The sequence below is a fragment of the Pseudophryne corroboree genome, unplaced genomic scaffold (assembly GCF_028390025.1).
Source record: "Pseudophryne corroboree isolate aPseCor3 unplaced genomic scaffold, aPseCor3.hap2 scaffold_1082, whole genome shotgun sequence".
NCBI classification, from domain to species: Eukaryota; Metazoa; Chordata; class Amphibia; order Anura; family Myobatrachidae; genus Pseudophryne; species Pseudophryne corroboree.
Window position 1 is genome coordinate 112,965 of NW_026967708.1, and position 16,467 is coordinate 129,431.

Consider the following 16,467-nt stretch of genomic DNA (forward strand, 5'->3'; position numbering starts at 1 on the left):
AAGGAGGAGAAGTCAGGATAGTGCGCAAGGGCATAGAAGGGAGCGGCTCAAGAAAAGAGAAGTGGAAACAGACAGCAAACTAGGCTGGAGAGAGACCTGAGACAAAGAGATCTGAATTATACGAGACCTGACCAGGGGAAACACAAATTATGCAGTCAAGTTTCCCACATTTGGGGAAATCGCAGGGGCAGCACACCCAGAGTGCAATGGGTGAGCCTTGCCCTGGGAGAAGCACCTTCATGATCATAGTATCTCACCTGGCAGGTAAGTAGGAGTTGGGCTAGAGCTGGGGAGGGTCGCTGCTCGGGCACCCCCCTGTCAAGTGAAGGAGATCCAACTGAGGCAGCACAAGGAAACTCTCGAAAGAAGAACAAGGCTAGAGGAAGATCTGAAACAAAGAAATCTGACTTTTACCAGAGATCAGAGGAAAACACAAACACAGTCCCCCACTACCAACAAATAAAGCAGTCACGTTTCCCACATTTGGGGAAATCACAGGGGTCAGCATACCCAGAATGCAATGAATGAACCTCACCCTGGGAGAGTAATCTTCATGACCATGGTATCTCCTATGCAAAATAAGTATGATTTGGGATAGGGCTGGGGAGGGCCGCTGCTCATGCACATCTCTGTCAAGTAAAGGAGATTCAACTGAGGCAGCACAAGGGAACTCTCATCTGGGGACAACAACTGCAGGGAGAACACATATTTTCAGATGAACATGGGAGGGCAGAAGGCTGCCTAATACTGAAGCACCCCCAAACAACAAACCAAATGCAACAACTAGTGCAAGCATTCCTGGGGGAAGTTCTGCAGAAGACGGATTTGCATACGGTGATGTCATCCAAGCAGTGGGTCAAAGTTGGCTTCAACCCTCATCTGCATATGAAAAGAGAAAAGGGGCATGCAGGGCATGGCGGCCTTTTGCGGTGCTTGGATGACCCCTAGTTCGCATTAAACACCTCCACCCTCCTTCGGTGTGGGGCTCATGTTGACTATGCCCCAGCCCCTGAAGCATTCAAGCTGATTTCTTGCAGCAGCTGGGCACTGTAACAGCTCCAGAGCTGCTCTGTAAGGCAAATAAAAGGGTGTGGGCCCTGCAGCACTACCTGTAGTTCGCATTGTGCGTTGGAAGGCACAAAGTAAGCAGACGGGAGAAGTCAGGATAGTGCGCAAGGGCATAGAAGGGAGCGGCTCAAGAAAAGAGAAGTGGAAACAGACAGCAAACTAGGCTGGAGAGAGACCTGAGACAAAGAGATCTGAATTATACGAGAGCCGACCAGGGGAAACACAAATTATGCAGTCAAGTTTCCCACATTTGGGGAAATCGCAGGGGCAGCACAGCCAGAGTGCAATGGGTGAGCCTTGCCCTGGGAGAAGCACCTTCAAGATCATAGTATCTCACCTGGCAGGTAAATAGGAGTTGGGCTAGAGCTGGGGAGGGTCGCTGCTCGGGCACCCCCCTGTCAAGTGAAGGAGATCCAACTGAGGCAGCACAATGGAACTCTCGAAAGAAGAACAAGGCTAGAGGAAGATCTGAGACAAAGAAATCTGACTTTTACCAGAGCTGACCAGCGGAAAACACAAACACAGTCCCCCACTACCACAAATAATGCAGGCGAGTTTCCCACATTTGGGGAAATCACAGGGGTCAGCATACCCAGAATGCAATGAATGAACCTCACCCTGGGTGAACAATCTTCATGACCATGGTGTCTCCTATGCAAAATAAGTATGATTTGGGATAGGGCTGGGGAGGGCCGCTGCTCAGGCACATCTCTGTCAAGTAAAGGAAATTCAACTGAGGCAGCACAAGGGAACTCTCATCTGGGGACAACAACTGCAGGGAGAACACATATTTTCAGATGAACATGGGAGGGCAGAAGGCTGCCTAATACTGAAGCACCCCCAAACAACAAACCAAATGCAACAACTAGTGCAAGCATTCCTGGGGGAAGGCCTGCAGCAGATGGATTTGCATATGGTGATGTTATCCAAGCAGTGGGTCAAAGTTGGCTTCAACCCTCATCTGCATATGAAAAGAGAAAAGGGGCGTGCAGGGCATGGCGGCCTTTTGCGCTGCTTGGATGACCCCTAGATCGCATTAAACACCCCCACCCTCCTTTGGTGTGGGGCTCATGTTGGCCATGCCCCATCCCATGAAGCATTCAAGCTGATTTCTTGCAGCAGCTGGGCACTGTAACAGCTCCAGAGCTGCTCTGTAAGGCAAGTAAAAGGGTGTGGGCCCTGCAGCACTACCTGTAGTTTGCATTGTGCATTGGAAGGCACAAAGTAAGCAGACGGGAGGAGAAGTCAGGATAGTGCACAAGGGTATAGAAGGGAGGGGCTCAAGAAAAGAGAAGTGGAAACAGACAGCAAACTAGGCTGGAGAGAGACCTGAGACAAAGAGATCTGAATTATACGAGAGCCGACCAGGGGAAACACAAATTATGCAGTCAAGTTTCCCACATTTGGGGAAATTGCAGGGGCAGCACACCCAGAGTGCAATGGGTGAGCCTTGCCCTGGGAGAAGCACCTTCATGATCATAGTATCTCACCTGGCAGGTAAGTAGGAGTTGGGCTAGAGCTGGGGAGGGTCGCTGCTCGGGCACCCCCCTGTCAAGTGAAGGAGATCCAACTGAGGCAGCACAAAGGAACTCTCGAAAGAAGAACAAGGCTAGAGGAAGATCTGAGACAAAGAAATCTGACTTTTACCAGAGCTGACCAGAGGAAAGCACAAACACAGTCCACCACTACCACAAATAATGCAGTCGAGTTTCCCACATTTGGGGAAATCACAGGGGTCAGCATACCCAGAGTGCAATGAATGAACCGCACCCTGGGAGAACAATCTTCATAACAATGGTATCTCCTATGCAAAATAAGTATGATTTGGGATATGGCTGGGGAGGGCCGCTGCTCAGGCACATCTCTGTCAAGTAAAGGAGATTCAACTGAGGCAGCACAAGGGAACTCTCATCTGGGGACAACAACTGCAGGGAGAACACATATTTTCAGATGAACATGGGAGGGCAGAAGGCTGCCTAATACTGAAGCACCCCCAAACAACAAACCAAATGCAACAACTAGTGCAAGCATTCCTGGGGGAAGGCCTGCAGCAGATAGATTTGCATATGGTGATGTCATCCAAGCAGTGGGTCAAAGTTGGCTTCAACCCTCGTCTGCATATGAAAAGAGAAAAGGGGCGTGCAGGGCATGGTGGCCTTTTGCGGCACTTGGCTGACCCCTAGTTTGCATTAAACACCTCCACCCTCCTTCGGTGTGGGGCTCATGTTGGATATGCCCCAGCCCCTGAAGCATTCAAGCTGATTTCTTGCAGCAGCTGGGCACTGTAACAGCTCCAGAGCTGCTCTGTAAGGCAAGTAAAAGGGTGTGGGCCCTGCAGCACTACCTGTAGTTCGCATTGTGCGTTGGAAGGCACAAAGTAAGCAGAAAGGAGGAGAAGTCAGGATAGTGCGCAAGGGCATAGAAGGGAGCGGCTCAAGAAAAGAGAAGTGGAAACAGACAGCAAACTAGGCTGGAGAGAGACCTGAGACAAAGATATCTGAATTATACGAGACCTGACCAGGGGAAACACAAATTATGCAGTCAAGTTTCCCACATTTGGGGAAATCGCAGGAGCAGCACACCCAGAGTGCAATGGGTGAGCCTTGCCCTTGGAGAAGCACCTTCATGATCATAGTATCTCACCTGGCAGGTAAGTAGGAGTTGGGCTAGAGCTGGGGAGGGTCGCTGCTCGGGCACCCCCCTGTCAAGTGAAGGAGATCCAACTGAGGCAGCACAAAGGAACTCTCGAAAGAAGAACAAGGCTAGAGGAAGATCTGAGACAAAGAAATCTGACTTTTACCAGAGCTGACCAGAGGAAAGCACAAACACAGTCCACCACTACCACAAATAATGCAGTCGAGTTTCCCACATTTGGGGAAATCACAGGGGTCAGCATACCCAGAGTGCAATGAATGAACCGCACCCTGGGAGAACAATCTTCATAACAATGGTATCTCCTATGCAAAATAAGTATGATTTGGGATATGGCTGGGGAGGGCCGCTGCTCAGGCACATCTCTGTCAAGTAAAGGAGATTCAACTGAGGCAGCACAAGGGAACTCTCATCTGGGGACAACAACTGCAGGGAGAACACATATTTTCAGATGAACATGGGAGGGCAGAAGGCTGCCTAATACTGAAGCACCCCCAAACAACAAACCAAATGCAACAACTAGTGCAAGCATTCCTGGGGGAAGGCCTGCAGCAGATAGATTTGCATATGGTGATGTCATCCAAGCAGTGGGTCAAAGTTGGCTTCAACCCTCGTCTGCATATGAAAAGAGAAAAGGGGCGTGCAGGGCATGGTGGCCTTTTGCAGCACTTGGCTGACCCCTAGTTTGCATTAAACACCTCCACCCTCCTTCGGTGTGGGGCTCATGTTGGCTATGCCCCAGCCCCTGAAGCATTCAAGCTGATTTCTTGCAGCAGCTGGGCACTGTAACAGCTCCAGAGCTGCTCTGTAAGGCAAGTAAAAGGGTGTGGGCCCTGCAGCACTACCTGTAGTTCGCATTGTGCGTTGGAAGGCACAAAGTAAGCAGAAAGGAGGAGAAGTCAGGATAGTGCGCAAGGGCATAGAAGGGAGCGGCTCAAGAAAAGAGAAGTGGAAACAGACAGCAAACTAGGCTGGAGAGAGACCTGAGACAAAGAGATCTGAATTATACGAGACCTGACCAGGGGAAACACAAATTATGCAGTCAAGTTTCCCACATTTGGGGAAATCGCAGGGGCAGCACACCCAGAGTGCAATGGGTGAGCCTTGCCCTGGGAGAAGCACCTTCATGATCATAGTATCTCACCTGGCAGGTAAGTAGGAGTTGGGCTAGAGCTGGGGAGGGTCGCTGCTCGGGCACCCCCCTGTCAAGTGAAGGAGATCCAACTGAGGCAGCACAAGGAAACTCTCGAAAGAAGAACAAGGCTAGAGGAAGATCTGAAACAAAGAAATCTGACTTTTACCAGAGATCAGAGGAAAACACAAACACAGTCCCCCACTACCAACAAATAAAGCAGTCACGTTTCCCACATTTGGGGAAATCACAGGGGTCAGCATACCCAGAATGCAATGAATGAACCTCACCCTGGGAGAGTAATCTTCATGACCATGGTATCTCCTATGCAAAATAAGTATGATTTGGGATAGGGCTGGGGAGGGCCGCTGCTCATGCACATCTCTGTCAAGTAAAGGAGATTCAACTGAGGCAGCACAAGGGAACTCTCATCTGGGGACAACAACTGCAGGGAGAACACATATTTTCAGATGAACATGGGAGGGCAGAAGGCTGCCTAATACTGAAGCACCCCCAAACAACAAACCAAATGCAACAACTAGTGCAAGCATTCCTGGGGGAAGTTCTGCAGAAGACGGATTTGCATACGGTGATGTCATCCAAGCAGTGGGTCAAAGTTGGCTTCAACCCTCATCTGCATATGAAAAGAGAAAAGGGGCGTGCAGGGCATGGCGGCCTTTTGCGGTGCTTGGATGACCCCTAGTTCGCATTAAACACCCCACCCTCCTTTGGTGTGGGGCTCATGTTGGCCATGCCCCATCCCCTGAAGCATTCAAGCTGATTTATTGCAGCAGCTGGGCACTGTAACAGCTCCAGAGCAGCTCTGAACGGCAAGTAAAAGGGTGTGGGCCCTGCAGCACTACCTGTAGTTTGCATTGTGCATTGGAAGGCACAAAGTAAGCAGACGGGAGAAGTCAGGATAGTGCGCAAGGGCATAGAAGGGAGCGGCTCAAGAAAAGAGAAGTTGAAACAGACAGCAAACTAGGCTGGAGAGAGACCTGAGACAAAGAGATCTGAATTATACGAGAGCCGACCAGGGGAAACACAAATTATGCAGTCAAGTTTCCCACATTTGGGGAAATCGCAGGAGCAGCACACCCAGAGTGCAATGGGTGAGCCTTGCCCTGGGAGAAGCACCTACATGATCATAGTATCTCACCTGCCAGGTAAGTAGAAGTTGGGCTAGAGCTGGGGAGGGTCGCTGCTCGGGTACCCCCCTGTCAAGTGAAGGAGATCCAACTGAGGCAGCACAAGGGAACTCTCGAAAGAAGAACAAGGCTAAAGGAAGATCTGAGACAAAGAAATCTGACTTTTACCAGAGCTGACCAGAGGAAAGCACAAACACAGTCCCCCACTACCACAAATAAAGCAGTCGAGTTTCCCACATTTGGGGAAATCACAGGGGTCAGCATACCCAGAATGCAATGAATGAACCTCACCGTGGGAGAACAATCTTCATGACCATGGTATCTCCTATGCAAAATAAGTATGATTTGGGATAGGGCTGGGGAGGGCCGCTGCTCAGGCACATCTCTGTCAAGTAAAGGAGATTCAACTGAGGCAGCACAAGGGAACTCTCATCTGGGGACAACAACTGCAGGGAGAACACATATTTTCAGATGAACATGGGAGGGCAGAAGGCTGCCTAATACTGAAGCACCCCCAAACAACAAACCAAATGCATCAACTAGTGCAAGCATTCCTGGGGGAAGGCCTGCAGCAGATGGATTTGCATACGGTGATGTCATCCAAGCAGTGGGTCAAAGTTGGCTTCAACCCTCGTCTGCATATGAAAAGAGAAAAGGGGCGTGCAGGGCATGGCGGCCTTTTGCGGCGCTTGGATGACCCCTAGTTCGCATTAAACACCTCCACCCTCCTTCGGTGTGGGGCTCATGTTGGCTATGCCCCAGCCCCTGAAGCATTCAAGCTGATTTCTTGCAGCAGCTGGGCACTGTAACAGCTCCAGAGCTGCTCTGTACGGCAAGTAAAAGGGTGTGGGCCCTGCAGCACTACCTGTAGTTTGCATTGTGCATTGGAAGGCACAAAGTAAGCAGACAGGAGGAGAAGTCAGGATAGTGCACAAGGGTATAAAAGGGAGGGGCTCATGAAAAAAGAAGTGGAAACAGACAGCAAACTAGGCTGGAGAGAGACCTGAGACAAAGAGATCTGAATTATACGAGAGCCGACCAGGGGAAACACAAATTATGCAGTCAAGCTTCCCACATTTGGGGAAATCAGAGTGCAATGGGTGAGCCTTGCCCTGGGAGAAGCACCTTCATGATCATAGTATCTCACCTGGCAGGTAAGTAGGAGTTGGGCTAGAGCTGGGGAGGGTCGCTGCTCGGGCACCCCCCTGTCAAGTGAAAGAGATCCAACTGAGGCAGCACAAGGAAACTCTCGAAAGAAGAACAAGGCTAGAGGAAGATCTGAGACAAATAAATCTGACTTTTACCAGAGCTGACCAGAGGAAAGCACAAACACAGTCCCCCACTACCACAAATAATGCAGTCGAGTTTCCCACATTTGGGGAAATCACAGGGGTCAGCATACCAAGAATGCAATGAATGAACCTCACCCTGGGAGAACAATCTTCATGACCATGGTATCTCCTATGCAAAATAAGTATGATTTGGGATAGGGCTGGGGAGGGCCGCTGCTCAGGCACATCTCTGTCAAGTAAAGGAGATTCAACTGAGGCAGCACAAGGGAACTCTCATCTGGGGACAACAACTGCAGGGAGAACACATATTTTCAGATGAACATGGGAGGGCAGAAGGCTGCCTAATACTGAAGCACCCCCAAACAACAAACCAAATGCAACAAATAGTGCAAGCATTCCTGGGGGAAGGCCTGCAGCAGATTGATTTGCATACGGTGATGTCATCCAAGCAGTGGGTCAAAGTTGGCTTCAACCCTCGTCTGCATATGAAAAGAGAAAAGGGGCGTGCAGGGCATGGCGGCCTTTTGCGGTGCTTGGATGACCCCTAGTTCACATTAAACACCTCCACCCTCCTTCGGTGTGGGGCTCATGTTGGCTGTGCCCCAGCCCCTGAAGCATTCAAGCTGATTTCTTGCAGTAGCTGGGCACTGTAACAGCTCCAGAGCTGCTCTGTACGGCAAGTTAAAGGGTGTGGGCCCTACAGCACTACCTGTAGTTTGCATTGTGCATTGGAAGGCACAAAGTAAGCAGACAGGAGGAGAAGTCAGGATAGTGCACAAGGGTATAAAAGGGAGGGGCTCATGAAAAAAGAAGTGGAAACAGACAGCAAACTAGGCTGGAGAGAGACCTGAGACAAAGAGATCTGAATTATACGAGAGCCGACCAGGGGAAACACAAATTATGCAGTCAAGCTTCCCACATTTGGGGAAATCGCAGGGGCACCACACCCAGAGTGCAATGGGTGAGCCTTGCCCTGGGAGAAGATCCTTCATGATCATAGTATCTCACCTGGCAAGTAAGTAGGAGTTGGGCTAGAGCTGGGGAGGGTCGCTGCTCGGGCACCCCCCTGTCAAGTTAAAGAGATCCAACTGAGGCAGCACAAGGGAACTCTCGAAAGAAGAACAAGGCTAGAGGAAGATCTGAGACAAAGAAATCTGACTTTTACCAGAGCTGTCCAGAGGAAAGCACAAACACAGTCCCCCACTACCACAAATAATGCAGTCGAGTTTCCCACATTTGGGGAAATCACAGGGGTCAGCATACCCAGAATGCAATGAATGAACCTCACCCTGGGAGAACAATCTTCATGACCATGGTATCGCCTATGCAAAATAAGTATGATTTGGGATAGGGTTGGGGAGGGCCGCTGCTCAGGCACATCTCTGTCAAGTAAAGGAGATTCAACTGAGGCAGCACAAGGGAACTCTCATCTGGGGACAACAACTGCAGGGAGAACACATATTTTCAGATAAACATGGGAGGGCAGAAGGCTGCCTAATACTGAAGCAACCCCAAACAACAAACCAAATGCAACAACTAGTACAAGCATTCCTGGGGGAAGGCCAGCAGCAGATGGATTTGCATATAGTGATGTCATCCAAGCAGTGGGTCAAAGTTGGCTTCAACCCTCGTCTGCATAAGAAAAGAGAAAAGGGGCGTGCAGGGCATGGCGGCCTTTTGCGGCGCTTGGATGACCCCTAGTTCGCATTAAACACCTCCACCCTCCTTCGGTGTGGGGCTCATGTTGGCTATGCCCCAGCCCCTGAAGCATTCAAGCTGATTTCTTGCAGCAGCTGGGCACTGTAACAGCTCCAGAGCTGCTCTGAACGGCAAGTAAAAGGGTGTGGGCCCTGCAGCACTACCTGTAGTTTGCATTGTGCATTGGAAGGCACAAAGTAAGCAGACGGGAGAAGTCAGGATAGTGCGCAAGGGCATAGAAGGGAGCGGCTCAAGAAAAGAGAAGTTGAAACAGACAGCAAACTAGGCTGGAGAGAGACCTGAGACAAAGAGATCTGAATTATACGAGAGCCGACCAGGGGAAACACAAATTATGCAGTCAAGTTTCCCACATTTGGGGAAATCGCAGGAGCAGCACACCCAGAGTGCAATGGGTGAGCCTTGCCCTGGGAGAAGCACCTACATGATCATAGTATCTCACCTGCCAGGTAAGTAGAAGTTGGGCTAGAGCTGGGGAGGGTCGCTGCTCGGGTACCCCCCTGTCAAGTGAAGGAGATTCAACTGAGGCAGCACAAGGGAACTCTCGAAAGAAGAACAAGGCTAGAGGAAGATCTGAGACAAATAAATCTGACTTTTACCAGAGCTGACCAGAGGAAAGCACAAACACAGTCCCCCACTACCACAAATAATGCAGTCGAGTTTCCCACATTTGGGGAAATCACAGGGGTCAGCATACCCAGAATGCAATGAATGAACCTCACCCTGGGAGAACAATCTTCATGACCATGGTATCTCCTATGCAAAATAAGTATGATTTGGGATAGGGCTGGGGAGGGCCGCTGCTCAGGCACATCTCTGTCAAGTAAAGGAGATTCAACTGAGGCAGCACAAGGGAACTCTCATCTGGGGACAACAACTGCAGGGAGAACACATATTTTCAGATGAACATGGGAGGGCAGAAGGCTGCCTAATAATGAAGCACCCCCAAACAACAAACCAAATGCAACAACTAGTGCAAGCATTCCTGGGGGAAGGCCTGCAGCAGATGGATTTGCATACGGTGATGTCATCCAAGCAGTGGGTCAAAGTTGGCTTCAACCCTCGTCTGCATATGAAAAGAGAAAAGGGGCGTGCAGGGCATAGCGGCCTTTTGCGGCGCTTGGATGACCCCTAGTTCGCATTAAACACCTCCACCCTCCTTCGGTGTGGGGCTCATGTTGGCTATGCCCCAGCCCCTGAAGCATTCAAGCTGATTTCTTGCAGCAGCTGGGCACTGTAACAGCTCCAGAGCTGCTCTGTACGGCAAGTAAAAGGGAGTGGGCCCTGCAGCACTACCTGTAGTTTGCATTGTGCATTGGAAGGCACAAAATAAGCAGACAAGAGGAGAAGTCAGGATAGTGCACAAGGGTATAAAAGGGAGGGGCTCATGAAAAAAGAAGTGGAAACAGACAGCAAACTAGGCTGGAGAGAGACCTGAGACAAAGAGATCTGAATTATACGAGAGCCGACCAGGGGAAACACAAATTATGCAGTCAAGCTTCCCACATTTGGGGAAATCGCAGGGGCACCACACCCAGAGTGCAATGGGTGAGCCTTGCCCTGGGAGAAGCACCTTCATGATCATAGTATCTCACCTGGCAGGTAAGTAGGAGTTGGGCTAGAGCTGGGGAGGGTCGCTACTCGGGCACCCCCCTGTCAAGTGAAAGAGATCCAACTGAGGCAGCACAAGGGAACTCTCGAAAGAAGAACAAGGCTAGAGGAAGATCTGAGACAAATAAATCTGACTTTTACCAGAGCTGACTAGAGGAAAGCACAAACACAGTCCCCCACTACCACAAATAATGCAGTCGAGTTTCCCACATTTGGGGAAATCACAGGGGTCAGCATACCCAGAATGCAATGAATGAACCTCACCCTGGGAGAACAATCTTCATGACCATGGTATCGCCTATGCAAAATAAGTATGATTTGGGATAAGGCTGGGGAGGGCCGCTGCTCAGGCACATCTCTGTCAAGTAAAGGAGATTCAGCTGAGGCAGCACAAGGGAACTCTCATCTGGGGACAACAACTGCAGGGAGAACACATATTTTCAGATAAAAATCTTGGTCATGCTCTGGTTTCTCTTCAGAACGAACAAATCTTTCGCCTCTTACTAAAGATTTCCGTGGAGAGGAGCAAAACCGAGTTTTATCTCAATTTTTGCATGCCCCATCTTTTTGGGGTTTCTTTTACCGGTTTAAAGATAGAATGAGTGTGCTTTAATGTAAGCTCATTTGCATAGAAATGACAGTAAATGTTTATTTATGTTCAAACAGAACTTTCTTGACCATGCTACTTGCTTTAAAGATCTGGGAGCACATGGAATACAGTACAAACCATGCTTATAGCAAGGAGAAGCCAGGTGAGAAATCTGCTTTCTTTCAAATTGGGCGCTCACTTTGATCTGAATGAGGACTGCTGGCACAGCACTCAGGCGACAGGTGGAATCTTGGTCATGCTCTGGTTTCTCTTCAGAATGAACAAATCTTTCGCCTTTTATTAAAGATTATCCGTGGAGAGGAGCAAAACTGAGTTTTATCTCAATTTTTGCATGCCCCATATTATTGGGGTTTCTTTTATCAGTTTAAAGACAGAACAAGTGTGCTTTCTTGTTAGCTTTAATGTAAGTTTATTTGCATAACAATGACAATAAATGTCTGTTTCTTTTCAAGCAGAACTTTCTTGACCATACTAATTGCTTGAAAGATCTGGGAGCACATGGAAAAGAGTACAAACCATGTTTATAGCAAGGGGAAGCCTGGTGAGAAATCTGCTTTCTTTCTTTCAAATTGGGTGCTCACTTTGAGCTGAATGAGGACTGCTGGCATGGCACTCAGGCGACAGGTGGAATCTTGGTCATGCTCTGGTTTCTCTTCAGAACGAACAAATCTTTCGCCTTTTACTAAAGATTTCCGTGGAGAGGAGCAAAACTGAGTTTTATCTCAATTTTTGCATGCCCCATATCATACCTCCCAACTGTCCCGATTTTCGCGGGACAGTCCCGTTTTTTGGGGACTGTCCCGCTGTCCCACCTGCGGGCCGCAGTGTCCCGCGGTGGGGAGGACAGTTGGGAGGCTCTGTCTGTCGCTGCCCTGCTTAGCAGAGCAGCGGTGAATAGTCGCTGTGCGCACAGCGTCTATTCACTGAAGTCAGAGGGAGAGGTGGCATGCCAGCGGCTCACAGAGCGCTGGGCATGCCCCCTCAGTGCCGAAAACGGGGGCGTGACTCGCGATCGCGGGTCCTCCCGCGAAGCCATGCCCCTTTTTACTTAGGCCACGCCCTTTTTGGGAGCGCGTGCGACTTCGCCGCGCGTGTGTCCCTCTTTGCGAGCCGACAAAGTTGGGAGGTATGCCCATATTATTGGGGTTTCTTTTATCAGTTTAAAGACAGAACGAGTGTGCTTTCTGGTTAGCTTTAATGTAAGTTTATTTGCATAACAATGACAGTAAATGTTTGTTTCTTTTCAAACAGAACTTTCTTGACCATGCTACTTGCTTGAAAGATCTGGGAGCACATGGAAAACAGTACAAACCATGCAGTATCACAAGAGCCTTTATTTGATCTTTCATGAAGATAGAGCAGAATTGAGGACACGTCAACAATTTCTGCCGAAGGTGGTTCATCTTTCCACATGGTGCCTTTGGCCACTGACACCTTCGTTGAGTCAAAGTCTCTGGCTGTGGTCAGAACTTTGAAAATTTATGTCACCAGAACGGTTCAGATTAGGAAAACAGAGGCTCTGTTTGTCCTGTATGCTCCCAACAGGATTGGGTGTCCTGCTTCCATGTAGACCATTATGCGCTGGATCTGTGGTAAGATTCAGCATGCTCATTCCATGGCAGGATTGCCGTTACTGAATTAGGTGAAGACCCATTCTACTAGAAAGGTGGGTTCATCCTGGGCAGCTGGTCGGGGAGTCTCGGCATTGCAACTTTGCCGAGCAGCTATTTAGTAAACACTTTTGCTAAGTTTTACAAGTTTGATACCTTGGCCGATGATAACTTCAAGTTGGGTAATTCGGTGCTGCAGAGTCGTACGCACTCTTCCACCCGTTCAAGAGCTTTGGTATAACCCCATGGTTCTTAATGTGACCCCAGCATCCTCTAGGTCGTATGAGAAAATAGGATTTTAATACCTACCGGTAAATCCTTTTCTCTTAGTCTGTAGAGGATGCTGGGCACCCGTCCCAGTCCATACTGTGTCTGCAGTTATTACTTGTGGTTATACACATGTTGTGTTATGGTTCTGGTCAGCTTTTTGCTGCAATTATTCATGCCGTTGGCTTGTGTTCTGTTGAATGCCACGTTCTGCGGCATGCTTAAGGTGTCAGCTGGTAAGATGCTCACCTTAGTTTAACAATAAATCCTTTCCTCGAAATGTCCGTCTCCATGGGCACAGTTCCTATAACTGGAGTCTGGAGGAGGGGCATAGAGGGAGGAGCCAGTTCACACCCTTTGATAGTCTTAAAGTGCCCATGTCTCTTGCGGATCCCGTCTATACCCCATGGTTCTTAATGTGACCCCAGCATCCTCTACGGACTAAGAGAAAAGGATGCCCTTGCGCACTATCCTGACTTCTCCTCCCGTCTGCTTACTTTGTGCCTTCCAACGCACAATGCAAACTACAGGTGGTGCTGCAGGGCCCACACCCTTTTACTTGCCTTACAGAACAGCTCTGGAGCTGTTACAGTGCCCAGCTGCTGCAAGAAATCAGCTTGAATGCTTCAGGGGATGGGGCATGGCCAACATGAGCCCCACACCAAAGGAGGGTGGGGGTGTTTAATGAGAACTAGGGGTCATCCAAGCACTGCAAAAGGCCGCCATGCCCTGCACGCCCCTTTTCTCTTTTCATATGCAGATGAGGGTTCCAGCCAACTTTGGCCCACTGCTTGAATAACATCACTGTATGCAAATCCGTCTGCTGCAGACCTTCCCCCAGGAAGGCTTGTACTAGATGTTGCATATGGTTTGATATTTGATGGTGCTTCAGTATTAGGCAGCCTTCCGCCCTCCCATGTTCATCTGAAAAGATGTGGTCTCCCTGCAGTTGTTGTCCCCAGACGAGAGTTCCCTTGTGCTTCCTCAGTTGAATCTCCTTAACTTGACGGGGGAGGGGCTGCCCGAGCAGCCACCCTCCCCAGCCCTATCCCAACTCATACTTATTTTGCATATGTGATCTCTTGATCATGAAGATTGTTCTCACAGGGTGAGGTTCATCCATTATATTTTAAAATAGGAAGGTACAAATTACATATTTGAATTGCATTTATGTGCTGGATTCAAATGTCCCCCCCCCCCCCTTCCTTTCTCAATTGTGCCCGTCAGCAGCTATTCTAAGGTTGCTGCCAATGGGTGTGACACATTAATTTCTTCTGTGGGGTACACTGGACTCCACAAGGATTCACATTGGGGTGTACAGTAGGATCTTGATCTGAGGCACCAACCGGCTCAAAGCTTTTGACTGTTCCCAAGATGCTCAGTGCATTCTCCTCTATAACCCCGCTTCCATGAACAGGGAGCTCAGTTTGTAGTTGGTGCCTTCAGTAGCAGGCCACTTAACAGGGGCCTGCCTCAGGCAGCCTATTCTTAGCTATAAATTTTGACAAGAAAAGAAGAACTTGTTTTATGAGAATCTACAAGGGCTGCAGCAGGCTAGGTCTAATAGACATCTTTACTGCAGCTTCATCACTCCCAGCGGCGCTGTATACTCCCGTGCCCTGGTTGCTGGGTCACTGCAGCGGAGGGTCCGGTTTCATCCTAAGGTCAGTCACACACACACCACCCTTCCGGATCACGAGGCCGCTGATGAAGGGGAGCGTGGCCGTAGGGGGTGGACCGTGTGCGCACTGGCGTGGACACTGATTACTGGGCAGCCGCTCCACTAGCCACCAGGTACAGTTAAGGAGCACAGGTCTGGGGGTTTTTCTCCTATATTAACCCAATTTTGTACTGCCCGCAGCGCATTGTGATAGGTAATAGGGCCTGATTCAGGTTGGATTGCAATCACAATAAGCGATCCAACTGCAAAAATTGCTAAGAGCATACGCATGTGCCTGCATTTTCTGCGGCACCCCGCAGAGAATGCGATCGCCTCTGCCTGTCAATCGGGGCGGGGGGGGATAGGTGGGTCAGCAACACTCCATTTCCAAGTCAGGGATGGAGCGGTGCGGGGGCAAGGCTTCAAAATGGGGTCTGCAACGGAGTAGACACAGGGGGCGTGGTCACAGCGGCTGTATGACATCACATTCAGCCGCTGTGATCACAAAAATGGTGGCGGCTTCCTGCGCGCACATACAGTCTGCACCAGCAGGAGGCTACACCATTTTTTATGATCACGCTGAACTGCAGTGCGACTGCAATTACAGCATGGTCAAGAAGGGAGGCGTCATGCTGGGTGGCCATGCCCTTTCACTGTGCAGGAGCCAGCACCGCTCACACACTAGTCCCCGGGTGCAGCCCCCAACCCCCGGGACACCCGGAGCAACAAAATGTAGATTCAGGCCACCAGGCCACGCCCCTACCTATGAAACCATGCCTCCTTTTTACCATTGCGCTGCTTATCTGCGCGCACTGCATTACAATCTCCCTCGCCACCTCTCTGGGTGTCACCAGTGATAGTGACACCTCTGCCATGCTTGTAGCAGCTGGTCCTAAGATCTACGCCTCAAGCCCTGAGTGTTTGCCCTTGTGACTTGTTGATCATCATAGCGAAGCAGATGCTTACAGAAAACTGCAGGGGCTTAGATTGAAAATAAAAAAATTGATTGGTATAAGGTAGAGAGGAGCGGGTTCGGTTCTCCGAGAACCGAATTCCCCACGAACTCCACGTTGTTTACACTGGTCCGAGGCAGGCTCGGTTGTTCCCGCCTGACTCGCAAAACCTGAACAAGGGAAAATGTCATCATCCCGCTGTCGGATTCTCGCGAGATTCGGATTCCATATAAAGAGCTGCGCGTTGCCGCCATTTTTACTCGTGCATTGAAGAGAGAGCGGAATGGACGTGGCTATGTTCTCTCAGTGGAAATCTCAATATCAGTGCTCAGTATCAGTGGTTACTTATTGCTGCTCAGTAATACTAGTAGTGTGTCTCTCCTGCTCAGTGTCAGTTCTCAGTAGTATCCTCATCAGTGCTCAGTATCACTGCTCATTGTCTTGTGCTGCATTGTGGTGCTCAGCATACTACAGTACATTACTAATAGTCCAGTGCTGCATCTTGCTGCTCAGTGTCAGTTCTAGTATCCTCATCAGTGCTCACTATCACTGTTCATTGCATTTTGGTTTTCTGTATACTACAGTAACATAGTAATATAGTAACATATAGTAACATAGTTTTTGAGGTTGAATAGAGGCAAATTGCCCATCGTGTTCAACCTGTTTTAAGTTGTGATGATTCTACATACTTGCTGAATAATGTTTTATGACTAGTTAGCTACTATAACTCATGTTACCCCCGGATTAA

At 49.5% G+C, this 16,467-nt stretch overlaps 22 non-coding genes across 22 annotated transcripts; 3 read left to right on the plus strand and 19 right to left on the minus strand.

The window, feature by feature from the left end:
- Positions 1–109: 109 nt before the first annotated feature.
- On the minus strand, positions 110–272 carry LOC134988660 (U1 spliceosomal RNA). The gene has a single exon (XR_010194067.1). It is a non-coding gene; the product is annotated as a U1 spliceosomal RNA (small nuclear RNA).
- Positions 273–421: 149 nt separating this feature from the next.
- LOC134988571 (U1 spliceosomal RNA) lies at positions 422–586 on the minus strand. Its single transcript, XR_010193987.1, has one exon. It is a non-coding gene; the product is annotated as a U1 spliceosomal RNA (small nuclear RNA).
- Positions 587–1,257: 671 nt separating this feature from the next.
- LOC134988584 (U1 spliceosomal RNA) lies at positions 1,258–1,420 on the minus strand. The gene has a single exon (XR_010193999.1). It is a non-coding gene; the product is annotated as a U1 spliceosomal RNA (small nuclear RNA).
- A 152-nt stretch (positions 1,421–1,572) lies between these two features.
- On the minus strand, positions 1,573–1,736 carry LOC134988647 (U1 spliceosomal RNA). The gene has a single exon (XR_010194056.1). It is a non-coding gene; the product is annotated as a U1 spliceosomal RNA (small nuclear RNA).
- Positions 1,737–2,410: 674 nt separating this feature from the next.
- On the minus strand, positions 2,411–2,573 carry LOC134988657 (U1 spliceosomal RNA). The gene has a single exon (XR_010194065.1). It is a non-coding gene; the product is annotated as a U1 spliceosomal RNA (small nuclear RNA).
- Positions 2,574–2,725: 152 nt separating this feature from the next.
- Positions 2,726–2,889, minus strand: LOC134988637 (U1 spliceosomal RNA). The gene has a single exon (XR_010194046.1). It is a non-coding gene; the product is annotated as a U1 spliceosomal RNA (small nuclear RNA).
- Positions 2,890–3,563: 674 nt separating this feature from the next.
- Positions 3,564–3,726, minus strand: LOC134988573 (U1 spliceosomal RNA). The gene has a single exon (XR_010193989.1). It is a non-coding gene; the product is annotated as a U1 spliceosomal RNA (small nuclear RNA).
- A 152-nt stretch (positions 3,727–3,878) lies between these two features.
- On the minus strand, positions 3,879–4,042 carry LOC134988638 (U1 spliceosomal RNA). Its single transcript, XR_010194047.1, has one exon. It is a non-coding gene; the product is annotated as a U1 spliceosomal RNA (small nuclear RNA).
- A 674-nt stretch (positions 4,043–4,716) lies between these two features.
- On the minus strand, positions 4,717–4,879 carry LOC134988661 (U1 spliceosomal RNA). The gene has a single exon (XR_010194068.1). It is a non-coding gene; the product is annotated as a U1 spliceosomal RNA (small nuclear RNA).
- A 149-nt stretch (positions 4,880–5,028) lies between these two features.
- LOC134988572 (U1 spliceosomal RNA) lies at positions 5,029–5,193 on the minus strand. Its single transcript, XR_010193988.1, has one exon. It is a non-coding gene; the product is annotated as a U1 spliceosomal RNA (small nuclear RNA).
- A 670-nt stretch (positions 5,194–5,863) lies between these two features.
- On the minus strand, positions 5,864–6,026 carry LOC134988650 (U1 spliceosomal RNA). The gene has a single exon (XR_010194059.1). It is a non-coding gene; the product is annotated as a U1 spliceosomal RNA (small nuclear RNA).
- A 152-nt stretch (positions 6,027–6,178) lies between these two features.
- On the minus strand, positions 6,179–6,342 carry LOC134988631 (U1 spliceosomal RNA). The gene has a single exon (XR_010194040.1). It is a non-coding gene; the product is annotated as a U1 spliceosomal RNA (small nuclear RNA).
- Positions 6,343–7,314: 972 nt separating this feature from the next.
- On the minus strand, positions 7,315–7,478 carry LOC134988628 (U1 spliceosomal RNA). Its single transcript, XR_010194037.1, has one exon. It is a non-coding gene; the product is annotated as a U1 spliceosomal RNA (small nuclear RNA).
- A 674-nt stretch (positions 7,479–8,152) lies between these two features.
- Positions 8,153–8,315, minus strand: LOC134988595 (U1 spliceosomal RNA). Its single transcript, XR_010194006.1, has one exon. It is a non-coding gene; the product is annotated as a U1 spliceosomal RNA (small nuclear RNA).
- A 152-nt stretch (positions 8,316–8,467) lies between these two features.
- LOC134988627 (U1 spliceosomal RNA) lies at positions 8,468–8,631 on the minus strand. Its single transcript, XR_010194036.1, has one exon. It is a non-coding gene; the product is annotated as a U1 spliceosomal RNA (small nuclear RNA).
- A 671-nt stretch (positions 8,632–9,302) lies between these two features.
- Positions 9,303–9,465, minus strand: LOC134988651 (U1 spliceosomal RNA). Its single transcript, XR_010194060.1, has one exon. It is a non-coding gene; the product is annotated as a U1 spliceosomal RNA (small nuclear RNA).
- Positions 9,466–9,617: 152 nt separating this feature from the next.
- On the minus strand, positions 9,618–9,781 carry LOC134988656 (U1 spliceosomal RNA). Its single transcript, XR_010194064.1, has one exon. It is a non-coding gene; the product is annotated as a U1 spliceosomal RNA (small nuclear RNA).
- A 674-nt stretch (positions 9,782–10,455) lies between these two features.
- Positions 10,456–10,618, minus strand: LOC134988580 (U1 spliceosomal RNA). The gene has a single exon (XR_010193995.1). It is a non-coding gene; the product is annotated as a U1 spliceosomal RNA (small nuclear RNA).
- Positions 10,619–10,770: 152 nt separating this feature from the next.
- Positions 10,771–10,934, minus strand: LOC134988626 (U1 spliceosomal RNA). The gene has a single exon (XR_010194035.1). It is a non-coding gene; the product is annotated as a U1 spliceosomal RNA (small nuclear RNA).
- A 144-nt stretch (positions 10,935–11,078) lies between these two features.
- Positions 11,079–11,194, plus strand: LOC134988606 (U5 spliceosomal RNA). Its single transcript, XR_010194015.1, has one exon. It is a non-coding gene; the product is annotated as a U5 spliceosomal RNA (small nuclear RNA).
- A 270-nt stretch (positions 11,195–11,464) lies between these two features.
- LOC134988616 (U5 spliceosomal RNA) lies at positions 11,465–11,581 on the plus strand. Its single transcript, XR_010194025.1, has one exon. It is a non-coding gene; the product is annotated as a U5 spliceosomal RNA (small nuclear RNA).
- A 286-nt stretch (positions 11,582–11,867) lies between these two features.
- On the plus strand, positions 11,868–11,980 carry LOC134988615 (U5 spliceosomal RNA). The gene has a single exon (XR_010194024.1). It is a non-coding gene; the product is annotated as a U5 spliceosomal RNA (small nuclear RNA).
- The last annotated feature ends 4,487 nt before the right edge of the window (positions 11,981–16,467 follow it).